The sequence below is a fragment of the Cygnus atratus genome, chromosome 1 (genome assembly GCF_013377495.2).
Source record: "Cygnus atratus isolate AKBS03 ecotype Queensland, Australia chromosome 1, CAtr_DNAZoo_HiC_assembly, whole genome shotgun sequence".
Lineage (NCBI taxonomy): Eukaryota > Metazoa > Chordata > Aves > Anseriformes > Anatidae > Cygnus > Cygnus atratus.
Window position 1 is genome coordinate 85,229,556 of NC_066362.1, and position 22,132 is coordinate 85,251,687.

The following is a 22,132-nucleotide window of genomic DNA, read 5'->3' on the forward strand; positions in this document are numbered from 1 at the left end:
TAAATAGGACCTAGCTTTGAGAATGACATTGGCATGATAGCCAGAAATTATCCCCCAGCTGCAGAAGATTCAGTAGTTGATTTCTTACTTTGCACTGTTCAGACAATACACCAGAACATGAAAGTATTCTGCAGAAGATTCATCTGTTTTATGTACATATTTGTGTATATATATATAAGTTTAAACAAGTAAAAAGGAAGAAAGAGAAATTGCAGAAGCATTCACTGGACGGAAAACAATCTTCCTTTCATGTTTTAATTTTAACCATAAAGCAATTTCTACACAGAAACAAGAAGTTAGTTGCCAGTTGCATAGAGATACAGAAAGACATCCTGACTCTCATTTATTTAGTAACATAAAAGTGTCTTTTAATACAAGTGAGAATTTTGTCCTTCCCACTTTTTACTCCTTTGCCATCTTTAACCCCTCACTCCCACTGTAAGTTGATGGGCATAGTACTACCACAAAGAAATTCTAGCAATCCAGATACTAACAATTCAGCGAGTACAATCTGTTATTTTAATGCCACTTACATCTGTGGGAATAATGGCTGTAGGCAAGTTAGCAGCCGACACAAGCATTAGCTGTAAGGCACACAAAGCATCAGGTCACAGAGGGTGGCTGAAACCTTTGTCTGAATTTACAAGTGTACTATGGCTCCAGGCATCTCCCAGCATCCATCCAGACATGAAAGTCAGCAGGCCTGAAACTTTGTCTTTTACCAGAAAACATCCTGAAGAAGTACCACAGAGAAAGAAAGTACACAGTATACTCGGGGTCCCAGTGATGCAGTTTGGCACACATTAAAATATGTAATTGTGTGGCACATCCACAATGGCACAACAAAAAGAAATGTTTCTCCCCTCTTTTATGAGGTCCTCAGCTTAACAAGGACCTGGAGCAGCACAGCAATAGATTGCCTGACCCCATAAGACAACCATACGTTTTTGTACCTGTGAACTGGAGGTATGAGTGAAACTACTATTAGCTAGCAATAAGTTTGAAGAGCAGACACCTGAAGTAGGACAACAGATATTCCCTCAGCTCAGCTCAAAAGACAAACAAACAAACAAAAAAAAACACTCCATAAAGACCTAGATTTTTTCTCTACAGGACTTTAGTTCAATCAGGTGAAAGTGAGCTTCTGCTGAGACTTCATTGCTGGTAGCACTGCTGCCTAAGGAGGTACCTGTCAGTGATGTGACAAAGTGTCTCCCAGACAAGCCAGCATTTATTAATCAATGTATTTTATTAATCAGCAAATTATCAAGTGAAGAGAATACAACAATAAAGGACCTTTATGTAAACATGGATAAGTGAAACTCATGTATACTAACCTACGAGTTAGCAGCAGCATCAGACCTGCCTTTCCAGTTGTCTGGATCCAGGAGTTAGTCACACACCATGCATACGGTTCTCTAAGTCTCACAGTGTGTGAAGCCTCTATGATATTTGAAGACCATATCAACACCTTGGGCTCTCTGAATCACGTTTGAAGAACATCAGATTGCTTCTCACAAACAAAATGTGTTCCTTTTAAAGTGGACTTCTCATAGAGACTATCACCTGAACAGCTTCAGCCAACCATATTTGTACATGATTGAGGCAAAATGGTGACAAGTCCAAAATTAGTTCCTCACATGTTCATGTTTTATTATCAACAAAATCAAAACAGGAATGAGAATTGTTAAGTCCTAAACATTTCCATTCCACAAAACATCACAGTTAGGAGTTAGAAATAATTTTTGTCACAATAAAACAACTGCTGTATGAAACAACTTATTTTGTATTATTGCACTTTTAGATTTCACTGCACTCAATTTAGAGTTTGTATGAAAGAGGTCTTTGGAGCAACTCTGACCCTGATTTACCTTGTATATGGAAATCAACATGTTACACTATTAGCTCATAATTCAGCATTCACAATACTCCAGTGAAGAGTCCTTGCAATAGCTCCCAGCCCATGCTGGCTGGAGCAACCAATGCTCCACAGGCAGAATCAGCCCTCATAACACTATTACCTGTGTGGTTGTAAAACTAACAGATAAAAGATCTTGAAATCATTAAGAATGTTATTCACATTTATAAAGATGAATACTTGAGAAGACTTAAACATCCTTAAGTCACTAGCTACGATAATTCTGAGCTCAATGCTGCTGCAATATTAAGACCTGTAAAATCTCTTCTAAGAGGGAAAGCATCATAGCATACTGCTGAAATAGTTTCGATTCAAAGGGCCTGTTTCAAGAGAGCACAAGTAGCACAGCAGGTGAATTGTGGTACAAAATCATCCTTGAATGTCAAGAGAAGTGAATTTCACAGTAATGAAATGAATTCGCCATGCAGACAGACGGAAGCAAGAAAGATATGCATCAGTATGTTAATTGCGCAAGTCTGTCAATGACTTCATCAAGTTAAATCTCTCCATAACCTCCATGGCAAGACCATTCCATCTGTTTGGAATTAACAGACATTCTCCCTTTTCTTACTAGTGTATCTTGATCAGACAAGCAGCAACTGGCAGGGAGAACTGCAGGTTATTTTAATGACAGATTCTAAGACAAGTAATTTTCAAGGAGACAGACAAAAATTGAGTGTTGGAGCTTTTAATAACAAAAAAGCACAGAAAAGCCAAGTTACCATGTGCAACAGTAAAGAACAGACAGTAAAGAAATAGACAATTAGACCACCTAATTGTACTGGTTCTGGCTGGGATGGAGTTAAATTTCTGCATAGCAGCCTGTATGGTGCCATGCTCTGGACTTGTGACTAAACCAGTTTGATAAGGTGCCAGTGTTTTGGCTATTGCTGAGAAGTGCTTGCATAGGACAAGGTTTCTGGGTTTTGTTTGTTTTTGTTGTATTTTGATTTGACAGTCTACCCCCCGTGTCCTGTCCCCCCCCACCCCCCGTCCCCACAGCTAAGTAGGCTGGGGACATGGAAGAATTTGAGAGGGGACACAGCTGACCCAAACTGACCAAAGGGACATCCCATAACATATGTCATACTCAACAACAAAAGCTCAGGTAAAGGAGGAGGAATGAGAGACATCTGTGGCTATGGCATTTGTCTTCCCAAGCAACTTTTACACATGTCAAGGCTTTGCTTGGCAGGAAGTGGCTGGACATTTATCTGCTGATGGGAAGTCATGAATTTATTTATTTACTGCTTTACTTGCACACTTAGTTTTGCTTCATCTATTAAATTGCCTTTATCTGGACCCACAAGTTTTTTTTCCACTTTTGATCTTTCAGTTCTCTGCCTTATTCTTCTGTGAAGAGTGAACAGGAACTTGGCTGTCAACAGGGCACCCAGCACACCAACAGTGCAAAGATAACAATAGCTTCTTTTGAGTTCAATTATCAGCAGATAGGTGTCTTCTGACTGTGATGTCCACTAAACTACTGCTTTTTTTCTCCTGCTAAATTCTTATTCAGGTAGGTGGAAAGAACAATAGAAAAGCCAAGGCAAACACATGCCCTGTAATTATTAAGACTGCAAGGAATAAATGTTTGTCACAAACACTGCATATTATTGGTTTAAATATTGGTTTAAAAGCATTTTGATTCAGAAGTTAGTAGCTTCACGTTGTCACAGCATTCATAAGTAGTATATTAGAATAAATCTTGTTTTTCCACATGAAGTTCAACAAGGACAAGTGCAGGGTCCTGCACCTAGGAATAACCCCAAGCACCAGTGCAGACTGGGGGGTGACCTACTGGAGACCAGCTCTGCAGAGAGGGACCTGGGAGTCCTGCTGGGCAACAAGTTAACCATGAGCCAGCAAGGTGCCCTTGTGGCCAAAAAGGCCAGTGGTGTCCTGGGCTGCATTCAGAAGAGTGTTGCCAGCAGGTCAAGGGAGACAATCCCCCCCTCTGTGAGTGAGGGGCCTCACCCCTCTGGTGAGGCCACACCTGGAGTACTGGGTCCAGTTCTGGGCTCCCTGGTAGAAGAGGGACATGGAACTACTGGAGCGAGTCCAGCAGAGGGCTACTAGGATGATGAGAGGCCTGGAGCACCTGTCGTACAAGGACAGTCTGAGAGAACTGGGCCTGTTTAGCCTGGAAAAGAGAAGACTGAGGGGATACCTCATCAATGTGTATAAATATCTGAGGGGAGGGTGTCAAGAGGATGGAGCTGGCCTCTTTTCAGTTGTGCCCAGCAACAGGATGAGAGGCAACAGGCACAAACTGAAGCACAGGAGGTTCTGGCTGAACATGAGGGCACACTTCACTGTGAGGGTGACAGAACACTGGGACAGGTTGTCCAGAGAGGTTGTGGAGTCTCCTTCTCTGGAGATATTAAAAACCTTCCTGGATGCCATACTGCACAATGTGCTCTAGGTGATCCTGCTCAGCAGGAAAGTTGGACAAGATGATCTTCAGAGGTCCCTTCCAACCTCAGCCATTCTATGATTCTGTGAAAGAGTACTTTGCAACTTGAGCCTTCCATAGGTTTCCATTGAGTTTTTCAAGATGAAAGCAGATTATCCTCAAACCTGAAACAGCACTTCTAACCTAGGTGTAACGTTCACTCACAAACATGAGTTACAATCATAAAAGACAAGGTGAGAACAAACTGTACCACTGTGTAGCCTTTTGTACAGAATGGGCCACATAGCCTTTTAACAGAGGTGCAGCAGTACTCCCACCAACCCCCTGCCTGATCTACCCATTAGCCTTGTGGCCCACGTGCCAGCACTTCCCATCACGATGTGTGTACGCACAGATGTGTGAGACAAGGTGAGCAAGCTCCTGCCTACAGGACCTCACATGGAGGCTCCTACATTCTTCCTGAGGAAGAAACTGCTGCACAACATGGGACTCTTCAGCTGTGTCTGAGTGGCAATCAAATGCCTGACAGAGAACCTGGTGTCCCCAGGAAAGAAAGTGGCAGCAGCAAACGGGTTGAAAGGAGGTTTAAGGCATATCATATCCCAGGCAATATAACAGTGAACTTTCTAATTAAACACTTGCATGGCTTATCAAAAAAGAACAATTACAAAGTTCAGTTTCTACCTAGTGGAAAGAGACAGACTCAGTTCATCAGGAGGTTCTAGGTAATTCCACATAACTGCCATGTTTGCCGCATTTTTTCCCTCAAAAACCTATGAAGTATTTTAATGAGCAGCCTTATGAAGCAGGAAGCTAACAAAATCTTGTAACAAGACAAAAGATTACAAAAAGTCTGGACGTTAATTGGAATGATATTTACAACTGAGTTTTATTCATTAAGCATGTGAAGAATTTCATGATTCAAAAATTGTATTTCCATGAGCAGTCAGCATAATTTACTACTTTACCAGAAGAAATTGCTTTACCATATTGTTTAGACTAAAATGGGTTGTTAAGTCTTTTTGCAAGTATTACTGTGCTATTGGACAAGAACTGATAGAGATGCTGAACCTGCTAACACTGAAGACATCCCAAATATCTAGCACAGGTATGTAATAGGATGCCAGGTCAGTCAGAGCTACCTAAATTTGCCCACACTGGGCACCCCTCTGGTCCAGGATTGTCCCTTTGCTGCAAACGTATAGGATCTACAGGGGCCACCCTGTTCTCTTCCCTGGCTGCACTCCTGCCCATCCTGAGGAGGGTTGTTCCATTCCTGCTTATACTCACCGTGGGGAGGTATGCTGTCACCCACAGCTTTGCACCTGGCCCCCTAGTCAGTCCAAGGAGAAGAACAAAAACTAAATCTGAGAACAAGCTCAAGCCCACCATCCCTGGCTAGCTGTCTGGCCAAAATAAAAGCATGGAGAAATTCATGTATGAAAAGCCTTCTGCTATTTCCAGGTCATTCCCCAGTAGTGGGAGCAGGTGCTCTATGGTCATTTCAGCAGGTGGCTTCAGTGTCTGGAGAGCCTGCACAGCCTGGCACATAGCCAGATCTCTCTGCCAAAACAGTTGACAAGAGTAAATAAGACTGAAATAGTTGAGTCATCCAGAACATACTCCAGAGACTGTAAACAGAAGGAAGTGTATTTTCACAGAAGCTCCTAGGAACTTCTCAGATTCTTATTCTTCTCCTAACCCTTATGAGCAAAGGAGGGGGGGGGGGGGAATCCTGCTCCCTTCCCCCCCTTCCAATTTTATGTTAGGATCTAACCCATTTTTTCCCAGACTTTTTCCATATTTCCACAATTCTAAACACTATACCACAAAATAGCTGCATGATGCTATTTAGTGAAACACCTGGTTGTTCCCCAAACTCCCATCTCCCATGTCTGATGCCTGCTCACCCCCCAGTTTCCCAAGGGCATCAACACAAGTGGGAAGAACAGACAAAAGATCCACATGAACCAGAATGGTTCATACAGCACGAAAAGGGAACAGGAAATATTTTCAGGCAGGAGAACTTGCTCCTTCTGGTACTGATGGTGGAAAAGGCAAGGTGGTGGGAAAAGGCCAAAACTACATCCTGACACAATAGAAGCATAAGATTTGTTTCCAGGCCCCTACCTAACCAGCTATCCACACCATAAAAGAGCAAAGACATTTGGTTAAACTTAATTCAATAACTGGGTTTTCTTCACTAGTGAAAAAAATGTGTTCAGTGCTATCCAGTAATCAAAATGACTATTTTTTTTAACATCATCTTGTTACCCAACTACTAGCATACCATGGGTTGCCACAGAGTGATGTGAACATTTGAGAACTCAGTATACATGCATCAATAATAGATGGAGTTCGAAGGGACTATGTATATAAAAAGCCATTTCTTAATAAACACTTCATAGAACACTTCCTTGTATTAATACCTTCAGTTTCAAGCTCACTTAGAAATTATACAGTGCTCACAAATGCAAAATTACAGTGACAGCATAATCAGTTTGGAATATTCAAAAAAAAACAAACCCTCTTAAGAATACCTAGTGTGAGCAACATTCTGGTGAACTTAGGATGCCTGAATAGGAAAGGTTTCCTCAGTGCTGGGAACCCAAGAGCATATGTATTAAAAGCCACACCAAGTTCGCTGTTCCAAAACAGTGGTAAAAACTATGGTACTCTCTGTACCTCTCCTCATTGCTGTCAGAGTTAGCCACTGAAAAACCCTATTTAATTTCTTTCATGGATATTTTAACAAGAAATAGCCTGGGTGCTCACCTAGTCTTACTTCATCCATGGCACATTTGTACCTCAGATAGGCAAGAGGATTTGTGATCTTACCAGAAGTGACAGCAACATTTTGATCAAAAACCCATCATCGCTTGTAGAAAATGAATCACTGTTATCTAAGTTAATATCTTGTCCATGACCTCTAATCAATGAATCATTTTCAATATATGTACATTCAGACACTGCAGTTTTCTCTTTTTGTTGCATATTACATTTAAGAACAAATCCATTTCTACTTATATGGTATGCCTTTCTTTTTTTTTTTTTTTTTAAATTCCTGCACTGAACTAACAAACAAAAGTCAATAGCAAAACATAAGTGAGAATAAAACTTAGTTAACACCACGGTAAAATCAGCACTTCTCCTCTTCCCCTAACCTCTTTTCTGTTTCTGAGATTTGGTTAGTATAGTTCTGGCACTCTTACCCTCTGCATCACACTACAGTATATTGGTGCTATTGGCAGCACTTGCATTTACATATATAAAAGATATAAACATATATAAAAAGATATAAACATATAACATTTACACACAGACAAAAGAACATGTCAGAAGAAAATGCTACTTGGACTTTTCAGAGCAGTATGATAACCTTGAATAACCATTTTAAGCACTCTCATCTTTTTGACAGTAGGACTTAACCTCTGGATTTGTACCCCATATTAGAGAAATTCTGGCAGAACCAATCAGCAACCTTGGCAGGGGGACCTTGAGATTCAGATACAAAGAGAAGAATTATGATTTTCAGCACACAGTTTGAGGAACTGAAGATTCCTATTTTGTAGCTCTTCAGAGAAAAACCTTCATGGACCCTGTAGAAACCACAGCTGAAACTGCATTAAGCAATCAACTTTAAAATCTGTGCTCAAGTTAATGCCTAAAGTGAAAGAAAAAACAACAGTTGCCTTACTAATGGGTGACTAATAACAAATGTTACTAGAATGGCTAAGCAGCAGCTTGGGATTTTTTGTATGAAACATTTGCTATTTTATTGGCTTCAATTATTTTTGCAACATATTTTTCAGTTTCACCCAGATTTGTTTCCTTTCAGGTTCTCCATCAGCAGTTTTTATTACTGCAAAGCACTATTTCATGCTTTAAATCCTTTAAGGATAAAACCTTTTATCTGCATTAATCCTCTTCATATACCCATTTAACTTTGGAATTTTTATGAACTCTCCCTCCTCTGAGATCATCCTAATGCTCCTAAGAGGAGTTAAAAATCCTCACTCAACCACACATTCATCACACTACCTCCAGAAACAGATTTCTCTCTAGGTTCAAAGTATTTTCCTCAGGACACAATAAACAGACAAAGAAATACAAGAGGATAAAACATGCATTTTTTGCAATAACCTGTAATTTCCTTCCTTCCTCACATAACTATCAGTTTTCTTGATCTTCTAAGTTCAGCTGCTAAAAGAGGTGTGAAAGAAAACTTACAGGGTTTTAAAATTAATTTTGGCTAAAGCAAACACATTCTGTCACATGCAGTAAAAAAAAATGTGCAGAGCAGTCCCGGTTGTGGTACAAGCAGGAATGATACACTACAAGAATGTCTCAGGGAGGCAGGAAATGAAGAGCCAAAGATTGCTGATTTTTTTCTTATTTTATTGCAATATTATTCTCCCTTTCCCCATTTTACCACGACACTTGACCAATGCTTTTATAAAGATTTCAAAATTAATCTCATGTCATTCCTTTTTTTTTTTTTGGGGGGGTGGGGGGGGGGTGGGGGGCGGGGGGATTTATCGGTTGTGATGGGAGGAATATGCTACCAAATTTACAATGCCTAGCCTAAACACATTGGGAAGGAATAGAAGGATTGGAACAAATACTACTGTAACCATCTGCAAGAGTCACCTTAGGTTCCCTTTCCAGTCACTGGAGAAAAATGGGCATTCATAGGACATAAATCATCTCATCCTAACATCTACTACACCTAAACCAGATCAGACAAATCATGACCTAAAAGCATATCTCTTACCATAGAATGACAGAATGATTCAGGTTGGAAGGGACCTTAAGGATCATTGAGTTCCAACCCCCTGCCATGAGCAGGGACACCTCCCACCAGACCAGATTGCTCAAAGCCCCATCCAACCTGGCCTTAAACATTTCCAGGGCTGGGGCATCCACAGCTTCTCTAGGCAACCTGTTCCAGTGCCTCACCACCCTCTGAGTGAAGAATTTCTTCCTAACACCTGATCTAAATCCCCCCTCTTTTAGTTTAAAATCATTCCCCTTTGTCCTGTCATTATCTAACTGAGCAAAAAGTCTTTCTCCATCTCTTTTATAAGCCTCCTTTAATTATTGAAAAGCTGCAGTGAGGTCACCCTGGAGCCTTCTCGCCTTCAGGCTGAACAACCCAGCTCTCAGCCTTTCTTTGTAGGAGAGGTGCTCGAGCCCTCTGATCATCTTTGTGGCCCTCCTCTGGACCTGTTCTAACACACCCACATCCTTCTTGTGCTGGGGGCCCCAGACCTGGACGCAGTACTCCCAGTGGGGCCTTGTGAGGGCAGAGTAGAGGAAGACAACCAAGGAGGCCTCGATCTACTGACCATTCATCTTTTGTTGCATCCCAGGATGCAGTTGGCCTTCTGGACTGCAAACATGCACTGATGGCTCCCGTTTAACATTTCATCCACCAGAACAGAATCACAGAATCGTCTAGGTTGGAAGACACCTCCAAGATCATCTAGTCCAACCTCTGTCCTAACACTAACAAGTCCTCCACTAAACCATATCACTAAGTTCAACATCTAAATGTCTCTTAAAGACCTCCAGGGATGGTGACTCAACCACTTCCCTAGGCAGCCCATTCCAATGCCTAACAACCCTTTCCGTAAAGAAGTTCTTCCTAATATCCAACCTAAACCTCCCCTGGCGCAACTTTAGCCCATTCCCCCTCGTCCTGTCACCAGGCATGTGGGAGAATAGACCAACCCCCACCTCGCTACAGCCTCCTTTAAGGTACCTGTAGAGAGCGATGAGGTCTCCCCTGAGCCTCCTCTTCTCCAGGCTGAACAATCCCAGCTCCCTCAGCCGCTCCTCGTAAGACTTGTTCTCCAGACCCCTCACCAGTTTCGTCACCCTTCTCTGGACTCTCTCGAGCACCTCCATGTCCTTCTTGTAGCGAGGGGCCCAAAACTGAACACAGTACTCGAGGTGCGGCCTCACCAGAGCCAAGTACAGGGGCACAATCACTTCCCTAGACCTGCTGGCCACACTGCTTCTTATGCAAGCCAGGATGCTGTTGGCCTTCTTGGCCACCTGAGCACACTGCTGGCTCATATTCAGCCGACTATCAACCAGTACTCCCAGGTCCTTCTCTGCCAGGCAGCTTTCCAACCACTCATCTCCCAGCCTGTAACTCTGCTTGGGGTTCTTGCGCCCCAGGTGCAGGACCCGGCACTTGGCCTTGTTGAACTTCATACAGTTGGCCTCAGCCCATCAGTCCAGCCTATCCAGATCCTCCTGCAGAGCCTTTCTAATTTTGTCCCTGCACAGCCTCACAACAGCCTTATAGTCCTCTTGAGTAGCCCACCCTCTTTTCCAAAGATTATAAACCCTCCTTTTTCTCCTAAGCTCAAGCCACAACTCTCTGTTCAGCCAGGCCGGTCTAGTTCCGCGCCGGCTCGTCTTTGGGCACATGGGGACAGACCCCTCCTGAGCCAGTAAGATTTCCTTCTTGAAGAGTGCCCAGCCTTCCTGGACTCCTCTGCCCTTCAGAACCACCTCCCAAGGGACTCTGCCAAGCAGTGTCCTGAGCAGCTCAGTCAGCCCTCCGAAAGTCCAAGACAGCGGTTTTACTGGTCCCCTTCCTGACTTCGCCGAGAATAGAGAACTGAACCATTTCGTGGTCGCTCTGCCCAAGACATCTCTCGACCACCACATCTCCCACCAGTCCTTCTCTGTTTGTGAACAGAAGGTCTAGCGGGGCACCTCCCCAGGTAGGCTCACTAACCAGCTGCGTCAGGAAGCTATCTTCCACGCTCTCCAGAAACCTCCTAGACTGCTTTCTCTGGGCTGTGTTGTGCTTCCAGAATATGCCTGGGAAGTTGAAGTCCCCCACGAGAACAAGCGCTGATCATTTCGCAACTTCTGCCAGCTGCCTGTAGAACTCCTCATCCGTCTGCTCATCCTGGTTCGGCGGTCTATAACAGACCCCCACCAGGATGCTTGCCTTGTTGGCCTTCCTGCTGATCCTAACACACAGGGACTCAACCTTATCATTCCCAGCCTCAAGTTCCACAACATCAAAACACTCTCTAATATAGAGAGCCACACCACCACCCCTTCTGTACTGCCTGTCCCTTCTGAAGAGCCTATAGCCAGATATTGCAGCACTCCAGTCATGAGAGTGGTCCCACCACGTTTCCATGATGGCAACCAAGTCATAGCCTGCCTGCTGCATGATGCCTTCCAGCTCCTCTTGTTTGTTACCCATGCTGCGTGCATTAGTGTAGATGCACTTCAGTCGGGCCATTGCCTTCTCCCCTGGCCTTGCCATTGTTCCCCCGGCACATCTCTAACAAGCCTTATTTCAGCCCCGTCCCCCTTCTTACCTAGTTTAAAGCCCTCTCAATGAGCCCTGCCAGCTCCTGCGTGAGGATCCGTTTTCCCCTTAGAGATAGGTGGGACCCATCTGTGGCCATCAGGCCGAGTGCCAAGTAAAGCGCCCCATGGCCAAAAAAAAAAAAAAACCAAAATTTTTTTTGTTGGCACCAGCCTCTGAGCCACATGTTTATCAGGTGGGCTTTCCGCGTCCTCTCTGTACCCCTCCCTGCCACTGTAGGGATGGACAAAAACACCACCTGTACTCCCGCTCCATCCACTAACCTTCCCAGTCCCCTAAAGTCCTGTTTGATAGCCTTCAGGCTTCTTTCTTCAATATTATCACTGCCAGCCTGGACTATCAAAAGAGGATAGTAAACAGAGGGGCGAACCAGGTTGGGAAGCCTTCTGGCAACATCCCTGACCCTGGCCCCAGGGAGGCAGCAGACTTCCCTACGGGTAGGGTCAGGCCGACAAATAGGGCCCCTGAGAAGGGGCCAAATAGTTCAAAGGGGACAAATAGTTCCCCTGAGAAGGGAGTCGCCTAAAATGATTACCCTTCTGTCTTTCTTGGTGGAGGCAGTCTTGAGGCGTGGAGTCAACTTCCTCACCCTAGGCATCCTCCTGGGTAGACTTTCCACCTCATCCTCACCCACCAGTCTCTCAAGCTCCAGGGCCTCAAATCTGTTGTGTAAGGGCACCTGGGAAGGTGGGGCCAGTGGGGGGGGGGGGGGGGGGGCATTGCCTGCGAGGTCAAGCAGGGACCTGTCTCCATTCCTCCTCAACTCCTAGGTCCCCTCCCTCTGCCCAACAGGGCAGGTTAGTCCACCCCCATTTGGGGTGTCTTACCTCGGTACCTCTCCTTCAGGCCTTGCAGGGAGTTGCTCCACCAGTCTATCTCCCGCTTACACTCCCTGATGGCCCTCAACCTCTCCACCTCTTCCTTGAGCTCTGCCACCAGGCGGACCAGGTCATCTACCTGCTCACACCTCACACACACAGTCTATCTGCCTCCCTCAGATGGCAGCAACAGGCTCAGACACTCCCTGCATCCAGAGACCTGAACTGCCGCATTTTTGAGCGGGCAGTCAGTCTGGGTGGTTACAGACTCTCTTTTTTCTTCAAGTCCTTTTCTGCAGGGCTTCTCTCAATGAGTTCTTCTCCCAGTCTGTCTTCATGACTGGGATTGCCCCAACCCAGGTACAGCACCTTGCACTTGGACTTGTTGAATCTCCTTAGGTTCGCATGGGCCCACTTCTCAAGCTTGTCCAGGTCCCTTTGGATGACATACCTTGCTTCTGTTGTACCAACTGTACCACTCAGCTTGGTGTCACCTGCAAACTTGCTGAGGGTGCACTCATTCCCACCATCTATGTCATTAATATTAAACAGTTCTGGTCCCAAGACAGACCCTTGAGGGACACCACTCGTCAGCCGCCACCATCTGGACATAGAGCCATTGACCACAGCTCTCTGGGTGAATTCTTCAAGCCAAGTCTTCATCCACTGAAGGTCCACCCTTCAAATTCATCTCTCTCCAGTTTGGAGATCAGGATGTTATGTGGAACCACATCAAAGGCCTTAAAAAAGTCCAGGTAGATGACATCAGTTTGTCTTCCCTTTTCTACTGATGCAGTCACTCCATCATAGAAGGCCACTAGATTGGTCAGGCACAATTTGCCCTCGGTGAAGCCATGCTGGTTGTCTCAAATCACCTCCTTGTCCTCCATGTGTCCTTAACATTGCTTCCAGGAGGATCTTTTCCATGATCTTGCCAGGCTCACCAGTCTGTAGTTCCTCCAGTCTTCCTTTCTACCCTTTTTTAAAATGGGAGCAATGTTTCCATTTTTCCAGTCACCAGGGACTTCACCTAACTGCCAGGACTTTTCAAATATGATGTAGAGAGGCTTGGCAACTCCATCAGCCATTTCTCTCAGGACCCTGGGATGCATGTCATCAGGCCCCATAGGCTTCTACCTGTTCAGTTTCACCTGGTGGTCTTGAAGCCGCTTCTCCACTTACAATGGGAAGGACTTTGCTCCCCCAGCCCTTATGTACAAGTTCAGGGAAATGAGACACGTTGGAAGCCTGACTAGTATGAATACTGAGGCAAAGAAGTTGAGTACCTCAGCCTTCTCCCTGTCTGCTGTTACCAGTTCTCCCTTTTTGTTTAACTGAGGGGGCACAATCTCCTTGACCTTTCTTTTCTGGCCAATGTACCTATAGAATCCCTTCTTGTTAGTTTGTGCATCTCTTGTGAAGCTCAGTTCCATCTGTGCGTTGGGTTTCCTGATCCCACCCCTGCACATCTGGACAGCATCCCTATACTCTTCCCAGGCCACATGTCCCTGCTCTTACTGCCTCTTCCCTAGCTATTAAATGTCTCCACTGACTAGAGCTCAAAGACATCAATACTGTGAAAATATAATGGTTGATGATATGAATCCTGACCTTTCACTGGAGCACAGTATGTGGTATGACTACTACCCTAATGTGTTGTGGTTTTGTTGTTGTTTTTATACAGAGTTCTTTCTCCACTGTTCATCTTTCAGTCCTGATATCTCAGTAAAAATGATTAACACCATGTGAATACTAGATACAGTTTAGCAGCCAAACTGAGAAACTGAAAAAGGAAAAATTATATTTGGATTTGTACAACAAACATTAGACATCTACTGAGAGAAAAAGTGGGCAAGCCTCATATTAGATTCTAGACTACTCTTTAGAAATGTGTATATGTATAGATTGGTGAAAAAAAAAAAGAAGAGGAAAGAGCATATTCCAAACACTATAAGGGTAGTGAATGTGGAGACCTATGGACGTGTGCTACTTTGCCATCAGATGACTGAAATAGTTTACACATCTCACAAGCCTCTTGGTGGGAGGAGGAGTCTGGGGTCAGAGGAAGAATGTTCAGTGTTTCCTTATTCTTTTGTATAAATGACAGACCGTAAAGAAAATAACTTTCTGATCATAATTGTGTAATTCATTACTACTTATAGTTGCTCTAAAGAATGCTCCCTGATGAAGTTGAGCATGTTAACCCTATCCTTGTTAAAACATACCCTTTATGGTGTATATATGCACACATACCACATATGGGCCACTGCCTTATGAAATCACAGGAAGGCAGCTGTTTCCCAGTGTTGGACTCCAGGGCCAGACTGACTCAAAGATCATACACAACAGTCATGAGTTCATCAGAGTGCTTAGTATTACAGTTTTCTTCTTTAAATGCAACCTACTTACACTCTACCAAAATAGCTAAACACATCTAAAAACAGCAAAAACCCCTAAGGACAGGAAAACCAGAGAGCTCTTGCAAAGCACGACTGTCAATACTGAATGCTGCAGTGCTCCCATTTTCCAGGTCCTTGAGATCCAAATAGTCAGTGGTACCTACTTGTACAAGACCATACATTTTAAAGCTCTGAAGGAAAATGTTTTTACCTGCTAATCATGGATATACTTCACTGCAAGTATAATGGGATATATCCTCCACTACACAATAAGTCATTCTAGATCAAAGCCATGAGTCTCCTCTCCCCTCCATCTACTCCTTCTGACTAGTTTCAGCAAAGTGTGGTTCCTCAGCTGTAGCTTAAATCAAGAAATCACAGAAACTGTAACTTCAAGCAGTAGGCAGTTGGAAGCTAATTAGTCCTGTTTGATGTTCAGCTGTATGCTTTTGCACCAGTGGAATACCAGGCAGGCTTAAGTGATCAAATAACTGGCTTTAAAATCTTCCAGAGTGGACTAATGGGATGAAAATGGCAATTGCTTTGTAAATAGCTCACAAGTACTATAAGCTTCTGATGGACCATGCAACACTGTATCACACAGCAAGTTGCTTGTATTCCTGTGACGATGATTGGTTTTAAACACCAGAAATCATCCTTGAACTTGTACAGCTTCTGAGCATCTAAAACTGCAGTTTGTTTTTAGATATGGAAGAGGACAGGGGATCGATGTTTTTGGCAACAACAGCACACCAAAAAAAAACAAAAAAAAACCTTGTGTTTGATTTAGCAGACACAAAAAGAGAAGCACCAGAAAAACTGTAGTAATTTGAAAGCTCTGGCTACAAAGCTGAGCAAATACAGCACAGACGTAACAAACGTACTTAGGATGTTATGTCATTGCAGAAAAAAGCAGAAGGTCAGGTATCCATCTGTCTGCTTCTAGGTCAGCAACTCAAATTGAGATGAGGCATGTGGGCAGAACACTTTGCCTTTGATTCAATGCTGCCTAGATTCCTGGCTCTGAGAAAGCTTTTGAAGGAGCTTTCAAAGCCCTTTCTAGAGCATGCAACTTTACTTCTGGTTAGTGCAGCAGCATTGCAAGCCGTTCAAGACAGAAAGTGATTACCAACATGCACAAATTCTGTCTGGAACAGATTTTCTTCTCATGTCTGTGACATGCTATATGAATGGGAACGCTCAAACTGATATATTAGTGAAGTTGATATTATCCTATAAAAAAAAAACGAACACTAAATCTGTGGGATGTTTCAGTGCCTTTACCCATACCTTACACCAACTACATAAAGTTTTAAAAAAGTGAAGGGAATTGATATCTAACGCTTTCCACACAGTAGAATGAAAATGACAGAAAAATGTCTAGAGAGTACCTATTTAAAGAGTTTTTAAAAGCTTGTCTTTCATCATGTTAAGCTCAGCAGTTACAGAGGTATTATCCCCCTTCATTTCCCTACAATATTACGGCATTATACATACTGATGAACAGTCATGTTTTAAAACTTCACTCAGCATATGTCAAAGGAAAAAAAAGATATTGAAATAAAATACTCAGAGGCATTAAGACTTTCAACACCTAGGAGACAAATTTTAATCCTCTTCACTTCAAAAGCTGTAGTCTAACACTTGTAGTTTCAGCAAGTACATGCCTTGGCTTTGCTGGTAAGCGCTGCTGTACATAGTCACTGCAGAAGGAGAGCTTTCTTCTAGGGCCCTACTCCCCCTCTAAAATTGCAACAGTTGAAAGGGCAGAATGAAAGCAGGCTCAAGACCGTTTCCCTTCCAGTAGTGTTGTCTCATCGGGAAACCAAATACTAAAGTAAAAACATTTTAATGTTGAGCGAGTGTTATTGTACATCAGAAATGGGCTTAAGGAAACCAAGACACTGGAAATGCGGTGCACACCATGATAAAGGGTTAAAGGCAGGGAACTGGGACATCTGGATAAGGCTGAGTGCAGACCAATTTGGAGCAGGAAGGCAGAGGGACAGAGTGCCCTGAAAGCCAGTGCAGGCAAAGGGTGGATAAGTGTGTTAACTGTGAATGGTTCTGATTCTGCCACCAAGGTGGCAGCTGTGCTGTAGCAAGCTTATGCTTTTCCCCACAGCATTAACTGCAGGCCATGGTTTCCAAATTGTACTATCCTTCCCTTCCCGGCAAATACTGGCGAACCTCACTGGAAAGGTGCATGTCCTCCCTAACTAATGGAGTATCTGCTTACTCAATGAAATCCTTTGGTTGCTAACAGTTAACTTTATTCATTCACACGGAAAATGACTTGACATTGGGATCACTGGAGTTTCTGATCATTTCTTGCATTTATTTTTTTTGATGGATGGGCCAATGCATGGAATGGGGCTGCTCAGGGATGAAGCAAAGTTGTATGACAAAAGAAACCTTTTGCACAGGAGCTCTGTGGCAGCTGCAGCTAAAGGGAGCCAAGCTTTGAACCCGCATGCTTTAAATTTACATAGCTCTCTGTGTTGTAGACACAGAGAGATCAAGTCTTTAGCATCTTAATTTAGGTATTTGAAATGAATGCACAATTTAACCCTGACCTTTCCACCTCTCCATTCCCCTCAAGCAAAACAGGAAGATTCTTTTTTTTTTTCTCCCCTCAAAGCACCTTGAGAATAGATGCATTAGTGATGACAAAGCTTGCAAGATAGCATAGTGAAAAGCATCGCAGAGAAAAAACATTGTTATAACAAATGCTTTGTAGTCAGATCAGGATTTGGTTAACACTAAGTGCATAATACACACGACAAATATAAAGCATAAGATCTTAAACTAATATCAACTTGCTTTTAATGCCATCCATCTTGCAACTATCCATTTAGCCAGTATACTTGGAAGAAGTAATACGTGACCTCATTACTAAAAGCTATTATAATATATGCACATAAGGAAGTTTAGGTAGGGTCTCATTTAAGAGGTAGGCGAAAAACAAGATGACCACCTTAAGAGACATGACAAGTTTGGGAAGATTTGTCCAGAATAAATAAGAATGAAGATGTTATCGCAGTAACAGAAGACAGAGAGAGGTAAGTATTTTATTGTAGTTTTTTCCCTATAGTGTTGAAATCCAGAAAGTAGTCTTTTCCCTTTTTTAGCATTTGTTTGTCTCTGTAGTATACAAAATCCCATGCTAAATATATTTGTACTCAGCATAGCAGGTCCTACGTTCTCAAGTTAATTACATTATTTTCAGCGTAGCATGTTTTCACTGAAGTTTGCTCTTTTGCAGTATCTATTTTCCAACAAGCAATGAAAACAATCTGGTCACTTCAGATGTGAGAAAGCAAACAAAAACAAAAAAAATGACCTTTTTAATGGAAAGAATTTCTTGAAAGTTCTTCAATTCCAATGCAAAGAAACACGGAGGTTTCTAAATATGGAAAACCTATCACCAAAAAGTAAGTTAGCTTTCATTAGTCAGCTTTCATAACTTAAAAAAATTTTTTTTTTTTTTTAGTATTAGTCACTTAGGAAGTTTCTTTCAAATACCGATCAAATATTTGATTCTTGCTACATTTCTGAAGGAATCAGAATTCACACACAACTTCCATATACATCCTGACTATAATGTGGCTAAAAGGGATCTTTGATTTCAAAATGTTTCCCCACCAGCTTCCACTTTCACAACATGCTAATGACGTAATGAAGTGAGACAGAATGGGAAAAAGTATTTCAACTCATAGTATTTTATAGATGAGAAATATTAAGAAACCATCATGGCAAAGGGAATGCTGAAGATATTTCATTGACTTGCTTTATGCAAGTGAGACAGCAGGGATATAATCCATCTGAAATCTCTTACTTTAGAGCTTGTAATCAATCTCACCATACTCCAGCTCTGCAGACTGCTGCCTCCCCCTGTAATAAAACTCAGGTTCAAAACTCAGGTTCAAAGCAGGGCAGGACAGGACAATCCAGCCAAATAAACTGAATTTTTATTAAAACAAAAAGTAAAATAAAAATAAAACAATTAACAAAATAATTGAAAAGAAAGCCCATTACCCTCCTTCAAGTAAAACATTGATGCTCAAATGCTAGAATTTGTTAAGCAAAACCTTCACAAGCAAAGATCTCTAACCCCCAAGGCCACATGGTTGAGGGTAGTCGCATCAATATCACCAGTCACAACTGAAAATATAATTTGAAATACAAGGACATTTAAGAAATGTTCATCTTATCAAAATGATATGCAATACTAAAGCAGACAGGCAATTATATGAACTTTTAACTTCCTCTTTAAAGTATGGATGACATTTATTTTTCCACATTACTTGCTTTTGATTGGCCAAGGCTCAGAATTAAATTCATTAAAAGTATAAGCCACCTTCTTTTATGAGCTGAAGGATGCAGAGTTGCTAGGAAACAAAGTTATGATCATAACATAAGTTTTCATAACAGCTGGAGGAAGTACTTTATTAGAAGTTCAACTGGGGTATTCAAGAAACAGAATGAGAAAGACAATGGAAGTGAGAGTCTCTTCCATATTTAGTACCTCTACATTAATAGGACACACTACTGTGTAGGCAAATTCCTGTATGTTATGCTGAAAGTCTACCCTTAAGGCAGCAACCCAATGAGAAATATTAAACGGAAAAGAGCTTCCCGTACCACTACCCACCCCCAAAATCAATGAAACACCACTTATGCCCCACACAAAGTTACTATTGCAATGATTGCAGACAAGCCTTCAGGCTGCAATTTGGGAACTCATCAGCTGAAAGAGACAATAGGATCAGAATACAGGTGCAATCATGGGATGGCTGGGACCAGACCTAGGAAAAACATCTCTCAGATATATATCTGGCAATCAGAAAGATTGATTACCACATTATTAAGCACTCAGGATCTCATCTTCAACATTACACTCATTAGTAACTGATGTTTAGTTTGAATTAATCTAGAAAGCTGCAGACACACATAAAACACTTTTTTTGTTGTTGTTCTTAAGGAAAACTGTTGTTAGAACACAAGAGTTCAAGAGCCAGGTTGTACAAACAGCTGCCATATCAATAATTTCGGGTATAGATGTTTCTAGCCAAGACTTCGTCTCTGATCTATAGGGAATAACTGTTCTGTCTTGGTAATTGTGCTACCTCTAAATAGTTCAGATTGAAGAAGGTGATTCTCCCCCTCTACTACACTCTTGTGAGACCCCACCTGGAGTACTGCATTCTGCTCTTGGGCCCCCCACACAAGAAGGACATGGACCTGTTGGAGTAGGTTCAGAGGAGGGCCACGAGGATGATAAGAGGTCTGGAGCACCTCTCCTATGAAGTCAGGCTGAGGGAGTTGGAGATGTTCAGCCTGGAGAAGAGAAGACTCTGTGGGGACCTTATAGCAGACTTCCAGTACCTATAGTGGTCTAGAGGAAAGCTGGAAGCTGGAAGGGACTCTTTGTCAGGGAGTGTAGGGATAGGACAAGGCATAACCATTTTAAACTAAAAAAGGGGAGATTTAGACTGGACATAAGGAAGAAATTCTTTACTCTGACATTGGTGAGGCACTGGCACAGGTTGCCCAGAGAAGCTGTGGATGCCCCATCCCTGGAGGGGCTCAAGGGCAGGCTAGATAGGGCTTTGAGCAACCTGTTCTAGTGGGAGGTGTCCCCGCCCATGGCAGGGGGTTGGAATTAGGTGGTCTTTAAGGTCTCTTCCAACTCAAAAAATTCTGTGTTTCTATGGTTCGTTTTGTATCGGAAGACTAAGATTTTTGCTTGTTTAGTTACACCAAATAAATGTCAAAGAATCATAGAATATGGATAGTGGATCACACTGGGAGCAGAGCATAAGCTACATATGTCAGAATACCTGTTTTCAAATCCAACATAGGATATCCAAGATTATACTATAACTCAATTCTTCAGCCTCTATGACCATTGAGCTAACATGGTTCAGGAGCAGATGCTTTCTATTTTTTTGCAGTCATTACACATTTTTAAATTATTTTTTTCCTGCCACCTGCAGAGAAAAGAAGACCTCCTATAGACAAGAACAACCGTTCTCATGTCAGTATCAGTCCATCTGTGGAAGAGCTGCCTTCTGATCTCAGATCACCTACTTCTGCAGAATACCACAGCATGCTGAAGACACACAGAAGATTTTGATTTCTGTATTCCTGTTTCCTGCAGTGGTCACAGCCCCTTCTACCCACTCCTTTGCCCTCCTCCAGCACAGATCTTCAATTAAAGCTACACAGGGAGGCAAGGAGACCAAAGCAGGATGCCAGCTAAATCCAGGTGCCTTCCCAAGGGTGTCCAAAGGCAGGTTGGTCCCTAGGCTAACCCTAGCCCAGGCCATTGTGCTCCAGCCCAGGGCCCTCCTGCCCCATCACACTTCAAGGAGCTGAGTTTGCCAAAGCTGTTCCTCCAGAATTGTGGAGGATAGGGGCAGTGGAGAAGCAGGCACCATCCTCCTTTCTGCTTCTTTCCTATAAGAGCCTTAATGACATTACTGTTTTAATTAACCCTACATTCTGCCCATCAAATATCATACCAAATTAACAATTTTCCAGACTCTGCACAACTTAAAGGCTACACACCATTTAAGGATGCCTCCTTTACCATCCATTTCATGTTAAGCATTAACATTAATACACACTAGAGGTAAAAGAAAGACCTGGTAACACACACAGTGTCAACAAAGAGGACAACAGGCACCAACATTGCAGCTGGATAAAAGGTAATCGGTCTCAAGCAGGCTGTATAAATACTTGATGCTAAAAATAGTGTTACAAATTCTCAGTGCTCACTGTAGGATCTTAAAAAAAAAAAAAAAAGCCAGAGTTTTTTCCTCAATGCCTCTCTCCACAAGTATAGAAACACATTTAACCCACTGCAAAGTCATGTGGAGAATGAAGCAGCAAGCCCTGCAACTTTTTTGGGTTAATCACCATAGGGAAAATAAGCCAAAAGCTGTCCATCTCAAACTGAAAAGTCAGCCTCAGATTTACTGTAGTTCAAAGCTTCAGAGAAAGATGTGAGAAGGCTTTGTGTGGTACTATAATGCCTTCATGGCACTTCCCCTTCTAAGAAATTGTCTCCTTTACTGAGACACTTGCAACTTTCTTGGAAACTCTGCCCTACATTTATTTAACCACAGGTAAATGGACTAAGTTAAAACCATGAAGAGGAAGTAGGGCAGGGCAGAACCAAAATACAGTGAAAGTCACATGTGGATGCCT